Below are 23,574 nucleotides of genomic sequence, written 5' to 3' on the forward strand. Positions count from 1 at the left end.
TCATGGCATCTGGTCCCATCACTTCATGGGAAATAGATGGGGAAACAGTGGAAATAGTGTCAGACTTTATTTTTCTGGTCTCCAAAATCACTGCAGATGGTGAGTGCAGCCATGAAATTAAAAGACGCTTACTCCTTGGAAGGAAAGTTATGACCAACCTAGATAGCACATTGAAAAGCAGAGACATTACTTTGCCAACAAAGGTTTGTCTAGTCAAGGCTATGGTTTTTCCTGTGGTCATGTATGGATGTGAGAGTTGGACTTTGAAGAAGGCTGAGCGCCGAAGAATTGATGCTTTTGAACTGTGGTGTTGGAGAAGACTCTTGAGAGTCCCTTGGACTGCAAGGAGATCCAACCAGTCCATTCTGAAGGAGAACAGCCCTGGGATTTCTTTGGAGGGAATGATGCTGAAGCTGAAATTCCAGTACTTTGGCCACCTCATGCAAAGTCTTGACTCACTGGAAAAGACTCTGATGCTGGGAGGGATTGGGGGCAGGAGGAGAAGGGGATGACAGAGGATGAGCTGGCTAGATGACATCACTGACTCGATGGACGTGAGTCTGAGTGAACTCTGGGAGTTGGTGATGGACAGGGAGGCCTGGAGTGCTGTGATTCATGGGGTCGCGAAGAGTCGGACACAACTGAGCGACTGAACTGAACTGAGAGCCTTGTGAAACAGAAATTATAACCCTTAGCAGTCAGGAGAGATTGCAAATATAAACTGAGATAACAGAGTCAGGGCCTTATTTGAATGCTATGTTCCAGGTTTGCTAAATGGATGTTGGAAGAATTTGGGGAAAAAAGGAGAATCAAGAAAATTATTTAAAGAAAAATAAAATATAAATGTATGTCTTTTAAAAAACAATTAGAAAACAGTAAGGAAAGACTAACTTTACTTTAAATTAAAATTAATCTAAAATAAGGTTTTTTGTGTGTTTTTTTTTTTTTAAAGCAATTGCCAGGAGTTTTTGTTTGTTTGTTTGTTTGTTTAATTGTTTGTCTAACAGAACAAAACCAGGCAGAGAAGTCCCCAAGGAAACACTTAAACACTTCATTGCTGTTTGCCATTTGGTCCTTCATCTTCTAAGCTCTTACTGTATTTCCTTTTAAAGATTTAAAGCATTTATTTCAATCACAAATGCAATCTAAGTGTGAATAAATGAGTGTATTATCTTTTAAGACCTCCCCACTTCATGTTCCTTTAAAAAGAAGAGGTGCTAAATGTCTCTTCATAGCCTATTTGGCCATAGTTGTCCCACCTGTGGTTTTAAAAATAGATCTGAAGTCCTTTACTCATTTCATTAAAGAAATCCTGGGAAAGAAGTTCTATTGATACTGCTGATAGTCTCCAAAATGTAAAGATAGTAACTGGGCTGCAGGCAACTTGGATGGGCCTTCAGCTAACAGAGCATCATTAGGAAGTGGTGCAGAGGCAAATCTTGTCAACAAGATACCAGCTCCTTCCACTAAAGCCAGAAGAATGGCACCCATTGCTGCTGACCCAACCATGGCTACTGGTACCTTTCTTGCTGCCATCATGGTTCTTGTGAAAGCATCACTCTTGATGGAGTTCTAGGGATCTTCTTTCTCTCTGACTTGAACCATATTATAATCATTCGTGGAAAGCAGACCTCTCCCAACTGCAAAGCTATGTCCAACTGCAGAGCCCTGGTTTTAATAGCTGTCAAACTGCTTCCTAGCCTGTGCTTTACTCTCAGCAGAGAATTGTGAAAACCTTTGCTTTCTTGAAGGATACCACCATCTATGCTTCTCATCTTGAAGTCCCCACTGCAGTCATCTATGATTCTCTAGGGGCAGGGTGGGCCTGCATACTCTTTTATCTTGACTTCACGGCTAAATAAGTTTTTAAATTCAGTTTAATCTAAGGACATTGTTGATTAAATTTTAGATAACAGTTTGATATCTGATTGAGATAATGAGAGCACAAGACAGATTTACTGATCTCTATTTTGTACTGTGTGAATTTAGAGTATAGTCAATTTAAAGGTCTGCTAGTTAGAAAGCACTGTCTCTCTATTACTACAATCAAAACTTTTTGGACTTTAATTTTATCTTTGTTTAAAGAATTAAGATCCTTTTAAAAGTTCTTCAATCACAGAATGGAATTATTTTTAAAGAAAAGTTAACTCCTTTAGGTTTTACTTAAAAGATAGATTCTTAAACTCTTAGATATCAGTTAAGATCTGTACATTTTATTGAATATACATGCATTGGATTAATTAAATTTAAAATGAGACAAATCTAGATTGAAGGGAAAGATACCTCACTAAGTAGAATTGTTGCAACCTAGTGTCTACTTTTTGGAGAAGGAAATGGCAACCCACTCCAGTATTCTTGCCTATAGAATCCCAGGGATGGGGGAGACTGGTGGGCTGCTGTCTATGGGGTTGCACAGAGTCGGACATGACTGAAGCAACTTAGCAGCAGCAGCAGCAGTAGTGTGTACTTTAGGGCTTCCCTGGTGGCTCAGTGGTAAGAATCTGCCTGCCAATGCAGGAGACATGGGTTTGATTCCTGGGTCAGGAAGATCCCCTGGAAAAGGAAATGGCAAGCTACTCCAGTGTTCTTGCCTGGAACATCTCATGGAGAGAGGAGCCTGTTGGGCTGCAGTCCATGGAGTTGCAAAACAGTCAGATATGACTTAGTGACTAAACAACAACAAACAAGTCTGTACTTTAATTGGGAATTTTCAAAATACGAAATATTTATCACTGCAGCAAGCAAACAAAATCCTTATTTATACAAGTCCTCTTTTCTAAAGAATTTTGAATTTGAATGTCTACTCACAACAAAAAGAGAGGCTCTGTCTTTTGTCCTTTGATATAATGTGGTTATTAGATGTTTGATTTTAAAACATTATAGAAGAATCTTTTGGGGGCAGACATGTTGGTAAATCTGTTTCTGTAGCCAAAAATATGAGTAAATCCCAAGCTCTCATCTTGGTGAACTTCATTTATCATCCTGTCACTACACCATCTTTTTACAGTTTCATCCTGGACCAAGATTTCATGGCACAGAATAATATTCTGGGCATCAAACCATAGCATATGAACAAGTAGATGGCCCAAATGTTTGAAAGCGTGAATGTGCCTCTCTTACTGGGCACTGGTTGAGAGGGTTAAAGCCCATTAGTTGTAATTGCAGTTCAGACTAGAAGAAGAAACTGTATCCAGATGAGAAAAAATTTAAATGTTTGTGTGGATTTGGATTTTAATAGCATCTGTCACATTCCATCACTGTTTACTTGAGTATTTCCCCAATCTGCTCTTCCAGCACTGTATTTCTGCATGCTTCTTTACAGCACTCATTGTTTTCAAAATATGGTATGCCATTCTCTCGTTTCCAGTCCAGTAGTTATGTTTGCAATTTAATATTAATAAATGGTCAGTAAAAATATAGATTCCTACAAGCTTAAGTTCTAAAATAATACTGATGATTTAGTGTAATATTTGCTCTGTGATCCCATGGACTATAGCCAGTCAGTCTCCTCTGTCCATGGAATTCTCCAGGCAAGAATACGGGAGTATTTCCTTCTCCAGGGGATCTTCCCGACCCAGGGATTGAAGGGGTCTCTTGCATTGCAGACAAATTCTTTACCATCTGAACCACCAGAGAAGTCCAATATTTATTTACTTTTACATTTTATTTACTTCTAATTTTTTCTTTCCTTTTTGTTCTCACTCATCTGAAGGTGCATCTCAATCTTAGTTAAAATTTTATTCTTTTCAAAATTAAATATTGGGAATTCTCTGGTGATCCAGTGGTTATCATGCTGCACTTTCACTGCCATGGAGCTGGGTTTGATCCCTGGTTTAGGGCCTCCCTGGTAGCTCAGCTGGCAAAGAATCCACCTGCAGTGTGGGAGACCTGGGTTCAATCCCTGGGTTGGGAAGATCCCCTGGAGAAGGGAAAGGCTACCCACTCCAGTATTCTGGCCTGGAGAATCCCATGGACTATATAGTCCACGGGGTTGCAAAGAGTTGGACACGACTGAGCGACTTTCACTTTCCACTTTTCCTCAGGGAACTAAGATCTCACAAGCCGTATGAGGTAGCCAAAAAACAAACAAACAAATAAAAAGCCCCTAATTAATGTTGATTGTGTTGTTTAATTTCTAAACCCAAAGGAGCCTAAAGTATAAAATTTTTGCATAAGGAAAATACATGGAAGGAAGTTTGTAGTGTTGAGCCATGCTGCTGCTGCTGCTAAGTCACTTCAATCGTGTCCAACTCTGTGTGACCCCATAGACGGCAGCCCACCAGGCTCCCCCGTCCCTGGGATTCTCCAGGCAAGAACACTGGAGTGGATTGCCATTTCCTTCTCCAATGTATGAAAGTGAAAAGTGAAAGTGAAGTCGCTAAGTCGTGTCTGACTCTTAGCGACCCCATAGGCTGCATGCAGCCCACCAGGCTCCTCCGTCCATGAGATTTTCCAGGCAAGAGTACTGGTTGAACCATGAGAGAGTAATAAATATGGTCTGTCAATGACACTGTTCAGAACACTACTGTCATGGGAGGAAGAGCATGCCTTACATAAGGCAAAGCTGCTGGTCTTCCAGTGGCACATTCAACACTGAGATAGGGTGTATCAAAGAGGTAGAGTACAGCAGACTTTGAGAAGTATGTTAATAACACACTATGGAGAAATATTTAGGGCGGGTACCAACTGTGAGACTGGGATGTGCACTTTGGTATTGTCCTTGAATGTTGGCACAGCTGTGCTGTTTGTATCTAGCTGTTTAAGACATTGAAGACAAACCAGTGAATCTTACTAGGGGAGGGAAGAAAGGATGCAGATCAAAGTTAAAAAAATTATTTCAGGTATTATTGCTGGTTGCTTATAGTTATGGGTTATTCTATCACCAATTTAGAATATACTACCAGTACTTTGCCCACCTCATACAAAGAGTTGACTCATTGGAAAAGACTTTGATGCTGGGAGGGATTGGGGGCAGGAGGAAAAGGGGATGACAGAGGATGAGATGGTCGGATGGCATCACCGACTCGATGGACGTGAGTTTGAGTGAACTCTGGGAGATGGTGATGGACAGGGAGGCCTGACGTGCTGCAATTCATGGGGTCGCAAAGAGTCAGAAACGACTGAGCGACTGAACTGAACTGATACATACATATATGTTCATTTCACTTTTTATAATGTTGTCTACCATTATTCCTCCCAGAACAGTCTCCTTTCTTACTACTTTATTGTTCTTATGACATATAACTTTGACTATTGTTAATTAATTAATTAAACAAGGAAGTCCTTAGAGTAAAGTGGATCTAATGTTTTGGATGCCTACTAAACAAACCAGAGCCTAAGCCAGAATCATTGCACCCAAATCCAAAAAAAAAAAAAAAAAAAACTAAAGAACAACTGAACACAAACTGCCTGCTAGGATTTTCCAAATAAGTCAACTGCTTAAAGCTATAGCCAATCAAATAATAGATTTGTTTTTCTTCTGTGTCTTCTCTATTAAAATACTTTCCCTAACTTCTGTCAGCAAGGAGCTCCTAAGCATTTTTGGTCTGACATTGTCCAATTTGAGTTGGACCTTAAACAGACATTTGGAAAAAAAAAAACATAATGTGCTTCAGATCAATTCAGTTCAGTTCAGTTCAATCGCTCAGTCGTGTCTGACTCTTTGCCACCCCATGAATTGCAGCACGTCAGGCCTCCCTGTCCATCACCATCTCCCGGAGTTCACTCAGACTCATGTCCATCGAGTTGGTGATGGCATCCAGCCATCTCATCCTCTGTCATCTCCTTCTCCTCCTGCGCCCAATTCCTCCCAGCAACAGAGTCTTTTCCAATCAGTCAACTCTTTGCATGAGGTGGCCAAAGTACTGGAGTTTCAGCTTTAGCATCTTTCCTTCCAAAGAACACCCAGGGCTGATCTCCTTTAGAATGGACTGGTTGGATCTCCTTGCAGTCCAAGGGACTCTCAAGAGTCTTCTCCAACACCACAGTTCAAAAGCATCAATTCTTCAGTGCTCAGCTTTCTTCACAGTCCAACTCTCGCATCCATACATGACCACTGGAAAGACCATAGCCTTGACTAGACAGACCTTTGTTGGCAAAGTAATGTCTCTGCTTTTCAATGTGCTATCTAGGTTGGTCATAACTTCCTTTCAAGGAGTAAATGTCTTTTAATTTCATGGCTGCACTCACCATCTGCAGTGATTTTGGAGCCCAAAAAAGTAAAGTCTGACCCTGTTTCCACTGTCTCCCCATCTATTTGCCATGAAGTGATGGGACCAGACGCCATAATCTTCATTTTCTGAATGTTGAGTTTTAAGCCAACTTTTTCACTCTTCTCTTTCACTTTCATCAAGAGGCTCTTTAGTTCCTCTTCACTTTCTGCCATAAGGGTGGTGTCATCTGCATATCTGAGGTTATTGATATTACTCCCGGCAATCTTGATTCCAGCTTGTGTTTCTTCCAGCCCAGCATTTCTCATGATGTACTCTGATATAAGTTAAATAAGCAGGGTGACAATATACAGCCTTGATGTACTCCTTTTCCTATTTGGAACCAGTCTGTTATTCCATGTCCAGTTCTAACTGTTGCTTCCTGACCTGTATACAGGTTTTCAAGAGGCAGGTCGGGTGGTCTGATATTCCCATCTCTTGAAGAATTTTCCACAGTTTATTGTGATCCACACAGGCAAAGGCTTTGGCATAGTCAATAAAGCAGAAATAGATGTTTTTCTGGAACTCTCTTGCTTTTTCCATGATCCAGCAGATGTTGGCAATTTGATCTTTGGTTCCTCTGCCTTTTCTAAAACCAGGTTGAACATCTGGAAGTTCATGGTTCACGTATTGCTGAAGCCTGGCTTGGAGAATTTTGAGCATTACTTTACTAGCGTGTGAGATGAGTGCAATTGTGCGGTAGTTTAAGCATTCTTTGGCATTGCCTTTCTTTGGGATTGGAATGAAAACTGACCTTTTCCAGTCCTGTGGCCACTGCTGAGTTTTCCAAATTTGGTGACATATTGAGTGCAGCACTTTCACAGCATCATCTTTCAGGATTTGAAATAGCTCAACTGGAATTCCACCAACTCCACTAGCTTTGTTTGTAGTGATGCTTAGTTTACCTTTTAACACTTCTTATATTTCTTAAACAAGAGGAACCTTTTCCTGGTTGCTCTAACCTTTGCTCTTTCACCTGGAAAGTAGACCTCTCAGACTGATTTTGTTTTATAAATTACAAAATCTTATGAGTGTTGGTGGCTATCTGATATTGTAATAGAACCTGAGCATTAGTATTTATTTTGGTTGGCATGTCCAATTTATGAAATTCAAAATTTATTTTCATAACCTGGCTTACAATGGGTGTATTAAGTGAACACAAGTTTTAGAGGCTTGTTGGCTTAGTAGACTCAATAATAGAAAAGAACAACTGTCTAGCTATCAATAGCTGTGAGAATTTAGAGTGAGAAAGAAGAAAATATGCCTTTCTCCTTAAAAATTCTTTCATTAATACCTTAGTAACCTCCTACATAACATCACTTACTCACATTTAATTTATTCTCTTTGTATATCTCCTTTGGCTTTCCTAAAACAATACAGTTAATTTTATAGAGGGAATTCCTAAATTTGAGTCCTAAGAAGGGCAGTGCCAAATAATGTTCAAATCACCGCAAATTGTACTCATTCACATGCTAGCAAAGTAATTCTCAAAGTTTTTCAACACTCAGAGTTTTCAAAGGCTTGAACACTATGTGAAGTGAGAATTCCTAGATATTCAAGCTGGATTAGAAAAGTCAGAGGAACTAGCAATGAAATTGCCAACATCTGTTAGATCATAGAAAAAGCAAGAGAATTCCAAAAAAACCTCTACTTCTGCTTCATTGACTACATTAAAGCCTTTGACTGAGTGGATCACAAGAAACTGTGGAAATTTATTTAAGAAATGGGAACACCTGACCACCTTACCTGTCTCCTGAAAAATCTGTATGCAGTTCAAGAAGCAACAGTTAGAACTGGACATGGAAAAATGGACTGGTTCAAAATTGGGAAAGGAGTATGTCAAGGCTGTGTATTGTCACCTTGCTTATTTAACTTATATGCAGAGTACATCATGTGAAATGCTGGACTGGATGAAGCACAAGCAGAATCAAGATTACAGAGGAAAATATCAATAACATTAGATATACAGATGACACCACCTGTATGGCAGAAAGCAAAGATGAACTAAAGAGCCTCTTGATGACAGTGAAAGAGGAGAGTGAAAAAGTTTGCTTAAAACTCAAGATTAAAGAAACAATGGGCTTCCCTGGTGGTTCAGATGGTAAAGCGTCTGTCTGCAATGCAGGAGACCTCGGTTCGATCCCTGGGTTGGGAAGATCCCCTGGAGAAGGAAATCTATACCAGTACTCTTGCCTGGAAAATCCTATGGATGGAGGAGCCTGGTAGGCTATAGTCCATGTGGTCGCAAAGAGTTGGACATGACTGAGCAACTGTGTGTATATATGTATATATGTATATATATATATAGTATAAAGAAACAAAGATCATGGCATCCAGTCCCATCAGTTCATGACAAATAGATGGGGAAACAATGGAAACAGCGACAGGCTTTATCTTCTTGAGCTCCAAAATCAGTGCAGATGGTGACTGCGACCATGAAATTAAAACCAGTGCTCCTTGGAAGAAAAGGTATGACGAACCTAGACAACATATTACAAAACAGAGACATTACTTTGCCAACAAAGGTCCATCTAGTCAAAGCTATAGTTTTTCCAGTAGTCATTTATGGGTGTAATAGTTGGACCATAAAGAAGGCTGAGTGCTGAAGAACTGATGCTTTTGAACCATGGTGTTTGAGAAGGCTCTTGAGAGTCCTTTGGACTGCAAGGAGATCAAACCAGTCAATCCTAAACGAAATCAGTCCTGAATATTCATTGGAAGGACTGATGGTGAAGCTGAAGCTCCAGTTCTTTGGCCACCTGATGCTTAGAGCCAACTCATTAGAAAAGACCATGAAGCTAGGAAAGTTTGAAGGCAGGAAGGCAACAACAGAGGACGAAATGGTTGGATGGCGCCACCAAGTCAATGGACATGAGTTTGAGCAAGCTCTGGGAGATTGTGAAGGACAGGGAAGCCTGGAGTGCTGCAGTCTATGGGGTCCCAAAGAGGTGGATACGACTGAGTGATTGAACAACAACCTAATTTCATATGTTCTTTAGAATAGTATTGGGCAGTATTGGGCAGTGTGATGACCTGGATTTTCAGTGTTTCTTCCCACCACTGCCTTCAGGAAGTTTGCAATCTTACACCTTGAAAAACACTTTCAGTTCCTGCAGTGGACTATGGCTAGTTCAAGTTTTATGATTTTATTCATATTGTCTCTATTATCTTCCTATTACAGTAGGACAGTTTTCTGACATTTTTTGAAGCTTTAATGAAACTGTAATTTTTTTTTTTCTCTTTTAACTTCTTCTTGGAGTTTACTTCTTCTGACCTGAGATAGGTGCTCTTTTTATGTGCTTGCTTAATGCTTATGTATTTAATAATAGTTGCCTTTTAGATTTTTTTTTTGGTTCACTTACTTCTCCCAACAGCCCTGTTGAGTAAACAACTGTAATTTTTATCAGCCTCTTCTTATACATAATGAAACTGAAGCAAAAAAAAACAAAAAACAAAAAAACCTGCAAAAACTAGTACTTGCCTAATGTCTCACAGCTAAGTGATAGAATGAGTTTTGAAGACAGATGGTCTAGTATATATACCAGTGCTGTCCAACAACCCACTCCAGTATTCTTGCCTGGAGAATCTCAGGGACAGGGGAGCCTGGTGGGCTGCCATCTATGGGGTCACATAGAGTCGGACACAACTGAAGTGACTTAGCAGCAGCAGCTGTCCAACAAAAATCTGAGTACAAATGTGATTTAATTCATAAATTTTCTAAAGAACACATTGAAAAAGTTAACAGATAATGAGTGATGTTGAGCATCTTTTCATGTGTTTGTTAGCCATCTGTATGTCTTTGGAGAAATGTCTATTTAGTTCTTTGGCCCATTTTTTGATTGGGTCATTTATTTTTCTGGAGTTGAGCTGTAGGAGTTGCTTGTATATTTTTGAGATTAGTTGTTTGTCAGTTGCTTCATTTGCTATTATTTTCTCCATTCTGAAGGCTGCCTTTTCACCTGCTAATAGTTTCCTTTGATGTGCAGAAGCTTTTAAGTTTAATTAGGTCCCATTTGTTTATTTTTGCTTTTATTTCCAATATTCTGGGAGGTGGGTCATAGAGGATCCTGCTGTGATGTATGTCAGAGAGTGTTTTGCCTATGTTCTCCTCTAGGAGTTTTATAGTTTCTGGTCTTACGTTGGAGATTCCTTAAAAAACTGAAAATAGAACTGCCTTATGATCCAGCAATCCCACTGCTGGGCATACACACTGAGGAAACCAGAAGGGAAAGAGACACGTGTACCCCAATGTACATCGCAGCACTGTTTACAATAGCCAGGACATGGAAGCAACCTAGATGTCCATCAGCAGATGAATGGTTAAGAAAGCTGTGGTACATATACACAATGGAGTACTACTCAGCCATTAAAAAGAACACATTTGAATCAGTTCTAATGAGGTGAATGAAACTGGAGTCTATTATACAGAGTGAAGTAAGCCAGAAAGAAAAACACCAATACAGTATACTAACACATATATATGAAATTTAGAAAGATGGTAACAATAAACCTGTGTACGAGACAGCAAAAGAGACAGTGATGTATAAAACAGTCTTATGGACTCTGTTGGTGAGGGAGAGGGTGGGAAGATTTGGGAGAATGGCATTGAAACATGTAAAATATCATGTATGAAACAAGTTGCCAGTCCAGGTTCAATGCACGATACTGGATGCTTGGGGCTGGTGCACTGGGACGACCCAGAGGGATGGTGTGGGGAGGGAGGAGGGAGGAGGGTTCAGGATGGGGAGCACATGTATACCTGTGGCAGATTCGTTTTGATGTTTGGCAAAACTAATACAGTTTTTTGAAAAATAAAATATTTATTTATTGAAAATTTATTTATTGAAAAATAAATAATTTTTATTTAATATATTGAATATTATATTTAATATTTTATATATTTAATATATTAAATATTTAATATATTTAATAATAAATAATGTGTATTAATACTTACTCCATGTCAAAATGTTATTTGGGATATACTGTATTAAACAAAATAAATTAATACAATTAATTTCACCAGTTTCTGTTAACTTTTTTTTTTTTTCGGTAAGAAACAGAACATAAAATTTATTTATTTATTTATTTTTTCAATAAATAAATATTTTATTTTTCAATAAATTTGGCAAAACCAACACAATATTGTAAAGTTTAAAAATAAAATAAAATTAAAAAAATAAAAATAAGGTATCATAATTTTTATGCTGTCTTCAAAATGCAGTATATATTTTATAAAGTATATCTCAATTTGGCCTAGAGTTTTACATTAAATGTGGCTAATTGCTACCTTTAGTCGATACTAAATAGCTTTACTGTTAATCACTGTACTCTTTGTACTGAAATAGTTTTATTTGCCTATATCCCCTACTGAACTCTGAACTAAATGAGTGAGGATGTTTTGTATTTTTAGTACATAGACTAGGTATTGCCTGATATATAATATAAACATGACTATTTATTGAATTTTGTTGCTGAAGTATATTGTCAAGTTGAAATTTTAAGAGATTCAAAATACTTGATTAAATGCATACATTTGCCACTCTTGAGCAGATCATGAGAGAAAATTGAGAAGATATCCAGGAAAATGGTTGTGTCAGGAACAACAGGATATACTTAAGATTCCATTTTAAGAATATTATTATATTATTATTATATATAATAATGTAATATTATAAGATTATCATTATAATATTATTTTATCATGTTTGGTAAAATCATGAGTGGAATCATGCTTCATGCATTGTAGATGCCTAATAAATCATTTCTAATTTGATTTTTTTTTTTTTTTTTGAGCCAGGGCTAGTAACCTCAGTTCCTACAGGTGTTTATTATTTATTTGAAATCCTATCCAACTTGCCATTAGGTTGGACAAGCTGGGACAGTTTCTCAAAATGAACTCCATTATAGTGAAATTGTTCCATCTGTTTTCCCCAAATGAAGGCAGCTTCCCTTGATGCTAGTCAAAGAGTGAGGGCTCCTTGACTCAGAACCAGATGCAAGCTTAATACCAGCCTTCCATTTCAGCTCAATTATATTCTTGGCAGCCTATGAGACTCATGGGGTAAACTTTTTATAACAATTATCAATATCAGCCAATTTTTCAGAATGGGCAAGAATAAACTTCAATAGCTCCAAGATGAGTTTTCAGTGTTCCAAAGGTTCTGTCTGGCTGACTGCCACGGAGAATATTGTAGGAGCATAAAGAGTGCAGTTTTATGCAACATTCTAGAAAACGGCTAACTTTATGTTTACTTAGATTCCGAAGATTTTAGCAAAATAAATTAACTATTTAATGCTCTTTTTTTGGTATAGATTTTTTGTGTGTATGAGATAAGGAAAATGATTATTTTCCTGTGATATTTTATATATGGAACTGCAGCTGTGTGTGTGTGTGTGTATGAATATTTTCTAGCAATGCTTGGAGACTGACCTATCATTGACTCTTTCATAAAACTATTGTGGAACAAAGAGAGAGAGAGCATTCTACTGAAGGGCTATAGGCTCAAAAATAACCTGAAACTTTGAGATTCTCTGTAGACTGGTATATGTTTATTGGGGTTGAAATTTTGTTAGCAGTAGAATTGGAAATCAGGCTAATTTGAAATGATATAAAGTCCTTGAACCCAGGAATGGCTAAATCCTGTCATTATTTAGAATTCTTTTGTCTTATAACATCAGATACATCATTATACAAGGAGCTATTAATTATATTGTGTGTCCATAATCACAAAAGTGAAATTCTTTTTTTTTTTAATTATAATAGGGCATCTAGATTTATCTCAAGGTTTAAGTGAAAGTTCCCTAACCTCAGAAATCTAAATTTTAGCACCATGCTGCTCTAAAAATGAAAGCAAATATTTTCTATAAAATAAGAGGATAAGAAGTTATAATGGTCTTCTTGCCTCTGAGCAACGCTCTAATGGGTTCAACACATGGAAGCAGACATTTTAAAAAGCACCAGAGACCATATGGACTTGGCTTCTTAGGAATTCAACCACAAAGACTCTGGAAGCATAAGAAATAGCAGTACTTCAACAGTGACTTTTGAACATAGTGACTTCTCACATAAGTAATTTTTAACTTGATTTATACAACTATGCCTGCATGCATGCTCGGTCATTCAGTCATGTCCAACTCTTTGCGACCCCATGGCCTATAGCCCACCAGGCTCCTCTGTCTTCATAGGATTTTCCAGGCAAGAATACTGGAGTGAGTTGCCATTTCCTTCAACTTTGTATTGCATAAAAGAATATCTTATATAATTACAAAAGTATAAAATTGTATTAAAGGATTTACAATAAGCTTTTAATCAATAAGTTTATAATTGACATAAAAATTCATCAAGTCTGATTTAAAATATTTAATATAAAAAGATAGAGCTAGCTATATTGTCTTTTTAAGTGTTTTCTAGAGAAACAAGGCCAATTTTCTATTGTCTGTCTATCATCTATCTAGAGAGAAGAAGAAAGAGGGAGGGAAATGGAGAGATAGAGATAGAGAACAAGGAATACTAGTGGGTCCATTCAGTCTCTGTCTGATGTGCCAAGAACCAGAAGGACTAATATCTCAGGGCAGGAAAAGAGACACCCCAACTCAAGCAAAAAGAGTAAATCCACTCTTCTCTTGCCTTTTTGTTCTATTTAGAACCTCATTGGACTAGATACTATCCACCTACATTGGTGGTCTTTATTCAGTCTCTCTCAAATGCTAATCTCTTCCAGAGGCAGGCTCGTAGACATACAAAGAAATAATGTTCTATTACCTATCTGAGAATCCCTTCACCCAGTCAAGGTAACACATAAAGTGAGTTATCTCAAGAATGCATAGAACTTTAATTTCCTTTTTAACATTTCCATTCATTTCTAAAATACATTGTGTTACTATTTAAGTCATAAATGCAGGATGAATAGAAAACACCAGGATCTGTCACCCCACCTAGATGATGATTGTATTGACAGAATCAGTCTGATATAACTATTTTGAAACCTTGGAGTCTATTAAGGCTTGTAACTTCCAGGGGGAGGTTTGGATAGCAAATTATAGATGATATCAGTCAGTTTCAACTCTTAGTGCAGTACCAGCTACCCGTCCCTCACACCTCAAGCTGGGGCAGAAAGCAGTGGATATATTCCAGGAGAATCTTGCAGAAGCTAGAGTGAACAAAAAGGACCCTACTTTCTAACTATTAGTGATCAGTGTTCTTATTACTGATTGTTGCTTCTGATCATAGAGGTACAAACAAAGAAGTGGGATCTCTGTTATACCTACCTCTAGTGTTGCAAGCTCCCCTTCTTTTGGCTGAAGTGACTTCTAGTGATATTTAAAGGGCTAGCATCTTCCACCCCTGCCTTTTCTTTTCATTCTTTTTTTTTTTTTCCCCCCTCCATTTTGGTAACCAAACATTGAAGACTGAAACCTTCATTCCCAGGGGAAAGCACAGTATCAGAAAAGATTTGAAAAATTCATAAGCTTATACATCAATGATCTTCAGCTCAGCTAGCCTACAATAATCAAAAACAAAACAAAACAAAAAAACCCCAGCAAACTCTGGGGAAGGGGGATAATCTAGTTTCCAGAATTATCACAATACTACATTTAAATGAATAATTATCGACAAAAGGTAAAAAGGCATAAAATGGGACAGGGAATTGTGACCTATTCAAACGTAAATGAAAAGTAAACCTTCAATAACTGTCCCAACAAAGGGACCATAGTAACTGTTTCTGAAATAGTCTGGTGGAAGATCAACTAGACAAAGATTTTTAAACAATTTTATACATATTCATACAGCTAATGGAAGACATGGAAAATGTGAAAAAGGTAATATATAAACAAAATATAAATATCAATAAGAAGACAGGAAACATACAAATAAACCAAAATGAAATTCTGGAGCTGAAAAGTAAAATAATTGAAATGCAAATTTTTTCAAAAATATTATCAGCAGATTTCTTACCAGATGAATTGGAGGCCAGAAGGCAGTAGGGTGGTATATGCAAAGTGCCAAAAATTTTTTTTTAAAGCTCAACCAAAAAGTCAATATCCAGAAAAACCATCCTTCAAAGGTGAGAGAGACATTAAGACATCCCCAGGTAAATAAAAGATAAAGGAACACAATAGTGTTAAAATGTTCTGCAATAAATTCTAAAAGAGAGCTATACATGTTGAAATGAATGGACACTGGACTATAACTCAAAGCTGTAAGAAGAAATAAAGATTTCAATAAAGGTAAATATATAGAAAATTATAAAATCTATAGTTATTGTAGCAATGGTTTGTAACTTCATTTTTTTTTTTTTGGTTTTCTATATGATATAGTAGGTTAATACATTTAAAAATAATGTATTAGTCTAAAAGCTAATATTACTGTAAACTGGTTTGTAACTCCACATTTTATTTTCTACATAATTTAAGATACTAATGCATTAAAATAGTTTGTTTTTGGACATACAATATGTAAATATATAATTTTGTGACATCAACAACTAAAAGGAGTAGGAAAGTAAAGCTATATAGAAGCAGCAATTTGTATGTTATTGAAGTTAAGCTAGTATAAATTCATATTGACTGCTACAACTTTAAGGATGCTAAATGTACTCCCCACAGTAACTACAAAGAATTAGCTATAGAATATACGCAAAAGGAAATGAGAAAGATATTTAAATATTTCTCTATAAAATATCAACTAAACACAAAAGAAGATTAATGCAGGAAATGAAGAACAACAAAAATAATGAGCCTCATAGACCACAAATACACACAAAATGACAGGGGTCTTTGCTTATCAGTAAAAATGTTATAATTTACATTAGTAATTAAATGTAAATCAATTAAATTCCTAAAGACAAGATTATCAAAATGGATAAAAGTATATAATCAGTAAATTCTATCTATAGGAGACTCACTTTGAATACAAAGACAAGAAGAATTTAAAGCCAAAATATAGAAGATATGGCAAATAGTAACCAAAAGAGAGCATCTGTGACTCTACTAATATTTAAAATATACTTTAAATTAAAAAAGTTTGCAAAAGACAACATTATACATTAACAGATGGCTCAATTCAAGAAGATATAACAATTATAAACATTTATATATGTAATAATAATCAAAATATATGAAGCAAAAATAGAATTAAAAGAAATTAGGTATCTCTGCAATAATAACTAGAAACTAGAAGATAAATAAATAGAATACTAGAACAACATAGTCACCCACCTACCTCTAACAGAGAGAACAATCTACCCAAAAATAAGAGAACAGACATTCTATTCAAATGTAGATAGGGCATTTTTCAAAATAGGCCATATGTTAGTTCACAAATTTAATCTCAATGGATTTTAAAATGTAGATGTCATACAAAATATGTTTTGTGATCACAATGGGATAAAGTTAAAAAATCAATAACATAAGAAACACTTTAAAATTCACAAATCTGTGGAAATGAGACAGCACATTCTTAAAAATTAACGAAACAAGGAAGAAATCACAAGGGAAAGTAAAATAAACTTAGATATAAATTAAAATGAAAATACCTCTAAAATATCTTGGGGACAGTGAAAGCAGTGCTGGGGAGAAATTTATAAATGTCAGCAGTTACATTAAGAAAGAAGAAAGCTTTCAGATCAACAACCTGATTTTATAACTTACTAAACTAGAAAAAGAAGAAAAAACTAAACCCAAAAAGCTAGAAGGAAGGAGATAATAAAATAACAGAGATAAAATAGATAATAGAAAAACTAAAACATTGAAACAAAAATTTATTCTTCAAAAATATCAACAAAATGGACAAATCTTTAAATACTTGGACTGTTAGAAAGAGAGAAATATAGAGAAAACATTCAAATCTCTAAAATCAAAATGGAGGTGGGGACATTACTAGTGGGTCTACAGAAATAAAAAAGGATTTAAGAGAATAGTGAAAGCATCAACAATTTGGATAATGTACAAATTCCTAGAAAAATAAAACATACAATTAGTAAGTGATGAAGGAAAAAACAAACAAACAAACCAGTAAGAGCAAGCCTGTAACTGAAAATCTCCTAACAAAAGAAACCCTGAATCTAATTGTTTCAATGGTCAATTCTATCCAACTTTAAAGAAGAAATATCATGGAACCTTAAAGAAATTAAACAAAATATGAATAAATGGAAAGATATACCATATTTAGCAGTTAGAAAACTTGATATTGTTAAGATTTAAGTACTACCCAAAGGGATCTACAGATTCAATGAAATCCCTGTGAAAATTCCAGCAATAACTTTTTTGCAGAATAGAAAACCCCATTTTAAATTTCACATGGAATCAAAGGGACTGTACATAGCCAAAATGGTCCAGAAAAAGGAGAACAAATTTTGAGGACCCAGATTTCCTGATTTCAAAGCCTACTATAAAGCTATGGTAGTCAAAACAGTGTGATACTGGCACGATGACAGACATGCATGATAATAATGGAATAAAACAGAGAATCCGAAAATAAACCTTAACATATTGATCACATGATTTTTGACAAGAGTTCTAAGAATATTCATGGGAGAAAGGACTTTTTTTTTTCTTTGACAAATGATGCTGGGCGAATTGCATATTGCCACACAAAAATAGTGAAGTTGGACATTTACCTAAAACCATATACAAACATTAACTCAAAATGGAACAATGACCTAAATTGAAAACTTAACACTTTTAAAAAATCTTGGAAGAAAACAGAACAGAAGGGCTTCACAACATTGCATTTGCCAATGATTTATGTGTATGCATGTGCGAGTGTGTGTGTGTGTGTGTGTGTGTGTGTAAGACACCAAAATCACATATAAACAAAAGAAAAAACAGAAAATTTGAGGCTCATGAAAAAAATGTTTACATCAAAAGACACAATCAGTAGAGTAAACGACAGTCCACAGAATTGGAGAAAACATTTGAAAATCATGTATCTGATAAGGGATATCCAGAATGTTTAAAGAACTCCTAAAACTCAACCACAAAAACACCAAACAATATGCCATATAACTTTTTATTTTTATTTTACTGACTGAATTTTAGTTGCCATTTTCTCCCCTTCGTATTTCCAAGAAACATGGTAAACATTTGACAAATAGTTGTTTGATTACTCTAACCATACACTAAAAAAACTGTGTTTTTTTTTGTTTTATCAGAATACTTTAATAAGGACACAAATAGTGATTGTTTTCTCTATTATATCTGCATCTGTAAACATAGTTATCTACTAGCTTGTTGTATTTGTGCTTCCAGCTGTGTACCAGGGCAAATGTTATGAGGATGAAATGCAGGTGATTTGGGGCAGGATTTGCAGATGGGGCTCCTATGTGCTTAATGATGTGAAAAATGTCATATTAGGAAGAGGACAGGAAGGTTCATCTTTTTGAAGCAGAAACATAATTTCCAATGCAAGGAATCTCATGTTTTCTAAAAGATCATGGGAGACAAAAAAGGTGAAATAAAATGCTTATTTTATTTGTAAAATGTTCTCTCTGACTCCTTCACTTCAAACTTGGAGAAACAAAGCAAAGAGACAGTTAACTCTTGTGTTTTGTCAGGCCTAGATCTTTAGCTCTTGTATAAAAGTTAGAAAGCAAACTGCCATCTGTACAAACAGGTGGCTTGAATGATGTAGGGTATTAGAAACAAATCATTTTTGGAAGGATGACAAGGAATAGAAAATTTAAGAAAACCCAGAGTTCCTTTAATAAGATGAGAAATGTGAATCATTGATTGTGTCAGTGTTAGAAGATAAAGTGTGGAAATATTGGTTCAAGAAGTCTCTGCATGGTACACATTTTCCCATTGTGATTCTGTAATCAGTGTGCTCACCCCAAGGAGCCAATGGATCAGGTACCCTTGTGCCTTCACAAGAGACTTAATTGAGGCTGTCTTGGAAACTGTAGTAGGGAAGATGACTTAATGCCACAACATACCTAAGGTATTGCTCACCCTTGACTTAATTATGACTTCATAGTGATTTTCCTGGTTTCATAATGAGGATCTTCTTCAAAGCTCAACTTTGCTCTCAGGACTACTTTTATAAAAAAAAAAATCTGTAAAAATTACTGATAAACCAACTAAATACTCTCATAATATGAATCTGTATGTCTAATGTTAAATATTCAGTTTATTCATGATCTACTATGTGTAGAGCCTGTGTTAATAGAAGTAAGGGTGAGAAGGTTCAAAGTAAAGAAGATGATGAATTACAGATTACAACCAGAACACAGAAACAAACCATTTTTGTTTTGAAGATGATGAAGAGTTTAGCTTTATTTTGAATAGTTGGAACAAATATCAGGTAAGTAGCACATATATTTTTTATTCCACTAGCAGTTTTACTTTTATAGCCAAAATAAATCTAAAAATGTATTTTTTAAACTTTTTTAGCTTCTCAGTCTTCTATTCTTTGGTCTTCTTTACCTTTCTTCTGATTTATTTATTTTAATAAATCTATCAAGGTAAAATTCATATAGCATAAAGTTCACACCTTTAAAGTATACATTTCATTGTCTTTTAATATATTCATAGAATTATCCAACCATTGCCCCTATCTATTTCTAAAATATTTTCACTGCCCTTGGTACTCATTAGTAGTTATTTCCTCTTCTCTTTTCCCTTTCATCTCTGGTAACCAGTAATCTACTTTCTATTACTATGCATTTTCCTGTTCAGACATTTCTTATACATTGAATTATACCATATGCGGGTCTTTTAGAAGAGCTTCTTTCAGTTAGATAGTTTTCAAGCTTCATCCCTCCTGTAGCATGTATCATCGGCTCCCTTATTGACAATGTTCCATTGTATGAATATATCACGTTTTGTTTATCTATTCATTAATTTATCACATTGAGTTGTTTCCACTCATCATTGGCTTTAGACCTTAATATCCTTTTATAGCTTATATTATTCAGTGAGAAATTAACCCTTGTAACTTTTTTATTCTTGCATAGTCCTCGTAGAATGTATATGATGATTATATAAATGCACAAAATGGAAAGATTTAGACATTAATTCAGTGAGACACATAAATACCAACTATATATTCAGTTCTATTCTAAGTAAAGTGATAAATAAGAAAATATGAATATTTCCTTTTAGGAAGAGTATCTGTACTTTTTAATGATTAAGCAATATCTGATAAGAATAAAATATAAGTCAAGTGGAGAATTTTTTTTAATGCTAGCCAAATCATCATAATTGGCTTTGGTACCTCCATCATCAACAAAGTCAGGATCACTTATTGGGCACATACTACAAGATACTGCAATTTTTTGCATATATCATTCAGATACCTAATTGGGACTTGTTTTTTTTATTTCTAATGACAACAGTAAATTGCAGATAGCCAATATAACCACTCCAAAAATTAAATACTTGGGAATTAAAAAAGTCAGTTTTTATCTCAAATCTCTAAACCATACTTCATAAATATATGCATATATGCATGCCTAGAATATATGTCTATATATATATATACACATATAGTCTATGGGATTTCCCAGGCAAGAATACTAGAATTGGTTGCCATTCCCTTCTCCAGGGGATCTTCCTGACCCAGGGATCAAACCCATGTCTCCTACACTGCAGGTGGATTTCTTACCATTGAGCCATCAGGGAAACCCATATATATATATATAAAATATACACACATATTTTTATATATTGATATTAATTTCATAGCTGAAGAAGATTGTTGAAGGAACAGACCTTGAACTTACCCATGGTGTTTAACATTCACATTTGGTTAATCATGCTCAGAGTTGGGGTTGAGGTCAGTAGTTTGAGGAAAACAGTTACAGTGATAAAAAGCATCATTACCACCACAGTGGTGTTATACCATTAAATGATTGATTTTAAATAGTATGTTTAGGTTTTATCCTTATTGGAAAGACTAATTTGTAATTCAGTCCATTGTTTGGCAAATCTGAAGTCTCTTAACAACTCAACGGGAGACATAAAACTTTGATGGAGATCTGTGATTCTTCCAGGACATACATCTACATCTCCTCAGCAGTCTCAGATCAATCTGCTGCCAACATGTTTTCTCCCACCTCAGTAGAATGCATCCTGGCAAACCCATTCAATCCTCCTGGCCAGCTTCCCCAGTGGGCCACAACAATCTTATGCTTTCAGGCAAAATAATTTTCCTCTAAGGCAAGTGTGACTTAGGAATATGGCAAGGCCCCAAGTAAATTGGAAAATATTCTCAGAATTTTAACAATTACTAAAAATATTTCCTTTTATGGGCCCATTCTTCTGCAACCACGTACCCGTTTTACACACAGACATACACACACACACACACACACACACACTTATAATCAACTGTGCTGCACTTTCCTGCATGATAAAATGTCCTCTTATGGTCAGTTTGGAGAGGCATTGTTTTTGTTGTAAATACCCTTCATAAATAAAATGTTTACCTCTATTCATATACACTGTATAGTAGATCTGTTGTCTATTTCCCTTATCCACACTTGACCCTTTCCTGGCATCCACAAAACAATTTCTCCTTTAAAAAAAAATACATACCCAAACTTCAGTAGAAGTGAACATGAGATTTAGTCCTATGCTTGTTAGTACATCACACACCCCTAACACCCAGGGCAAGAATGTTTCCCTGGTCCAATGAGGACCAAAGGGGTAATGAATCTCTTATTGAGAATCCTAGAAGAAGAATCTTAATTTTTCCTGTTGGCTTTGAAAGTGAGAGGCAATAGATTTTACTGATATTTGGATCATAAAGGGAAAGCCTATTAGAATGAAGCCATCTGAAAAAGACAGAACAAAACTGTAGTATACTACCTATGCCTGGATGATATCATTTGAGCCTCTGCAGCAATGGAAACCTTGAAGTCACAGACAATGCAGTTTTTTTTTTCTTCTATTTTTTGAGTTAAATCCATTAGGGTTGGGGCTTCCAATACTTGAAACTGAAATAAGCCTCTACTTTTCTCCCAGTTCCTACCCTGATGTATAAAATAGTAACAATAAAATATTTCTGTGTTCTTATCTGATGTTTTCTTATAAGAATATAAATTTGTATAAGACCTGTTTATAATTAGGTAAAAATCACCTTTAGGCTTCTTACAGAATATAATTAATTCCTTTATACAAGTTGGACTCATCAGCCTTTTTTGTTAATCAATTGAGTTTTTCTAATGAACTTTAACACTATTAAAAAAAAATAAATATGCTTGAGAAGTTATTTCAAACAAACTTAAAAATCAGACTTATTGCCCAAGGTTATTGCCTCTTTTTATAAACCTGCCTATAGAATTAATAACAATTTTCTTACATTATTAAACATCCTATATTCCCAGAGTCTGATTGTCAGCAAGTGAATTTTTAAGCAGTGTTCTAGTTACTTATTTCAGTGTTGTTCAAAGTTGTTTCTGTTAAAAGCAATGCAATACTTCCATTTTACTCCACTAAATTAATTTCTTATTCAATTAAGTCTTACCTTATGGTCCAATTATATGTTTCTTTAGTGCAGTGATCAATTTTAATCTCTAGAGATTTAACTGAAAATGGAAATTGATAAAGGTATGTCATTATGCATTTGAAAAGTCACAGCATCTGTTGTTTAGATGTATTAATTAGTTGTACAACAAAAAAATTCATCAGTGCTATTTTGTGAAACTATGTTCAGGGCTAAAATATCTACATTTACTTTATTATATTTTAAAATGTTTTTGCTTTTTCTTTTCTTTATTTCCAACTATCATGCCCTAATTTATTTTTCTTTATATAATGTCCATTTGAACTAAAACTATTAAACATTTGAAATAGCCAGTGGAGAATTTTTAATGGTAAGGTATAATGCCTAATTTATAATTTTAAGAGGAGTAAAGGGGATGTAAGCCCTGACTTATGTTGAGATATCAACTGCAAGTTTTGTAAGGAAACACATTAAAATTTCAGTTATTTTTCCTTGGTATGTTATCATTATACAAATTTTCTGTAATGAGTAAATATTACTTTATTTATTTTTTTAAATTTTATTTTATTTTTAAACTTTACATAATTGTATTAGTTTTGCCAAATATCAAAATGAATCCACCACAGGTATACATGTGTTCCCCATCCTGAACCCTCCTCCCTCCTCCCTCCCCATGCCATCCCTCTGGGTCGTCCCAGTGCACCAGCCCCAAGCATCCAGTATCGTGCATCGAACCTGGACTGGCAACTCGTTTCATGCATGATATTTTACATGTTTAAATGCCATTCTCCCAAATCTTCCCACCCTCTCCCTCTCTCACAGAGTAAATATTACTTTATAATCAGAAAAGAAACAAAAAGTTACTGCCTTTAACGTATGTCTTTTTCTTTTGTTATCTTGAGGGTTTTAATAATAAAC

The 23,574-nt window shown here is 35.5% G+C and overlaps 1 protein-coding gene and 1 pseudogene across 1 annotated transcript in view; one reads left to right on the forward strand and one right to left on the reverse strand.

Moving 5' to 3' along the window:
* The window catches only part of DPP10 (dipeptidyl peptidase like 10), an 802,980-nt gene that overhangs the window by 370,830 nt on the left and 408,576 nt on the right, over window positions 1-23,574 (forward strand). The window lies entirely within an intron of this gene.
* Window positions 1,327-22,769, reverse strand: LOC129647992 (mitochondrial import inner membrane translocase subunit Tim17-A-like; annotated as a pseudogene).

Source organism: Bubalus kerabau, chromosome 3 (assembly GCF_029407905.1).
Source record: "Bubalus kerabau isolate K-KA32 ecotype Philippines breed swamp buffalo chromosome 3, PCC_UOA_SB_1v2, whole genome shotgun sequence".
NCBI classification, from domain to species: domain Eukaryota; kingdom Metazoa; phylum Chordata; class Mammalia; order Artiodactyla; family Bovidae; genus Bubalus; species Bubalus kerabau.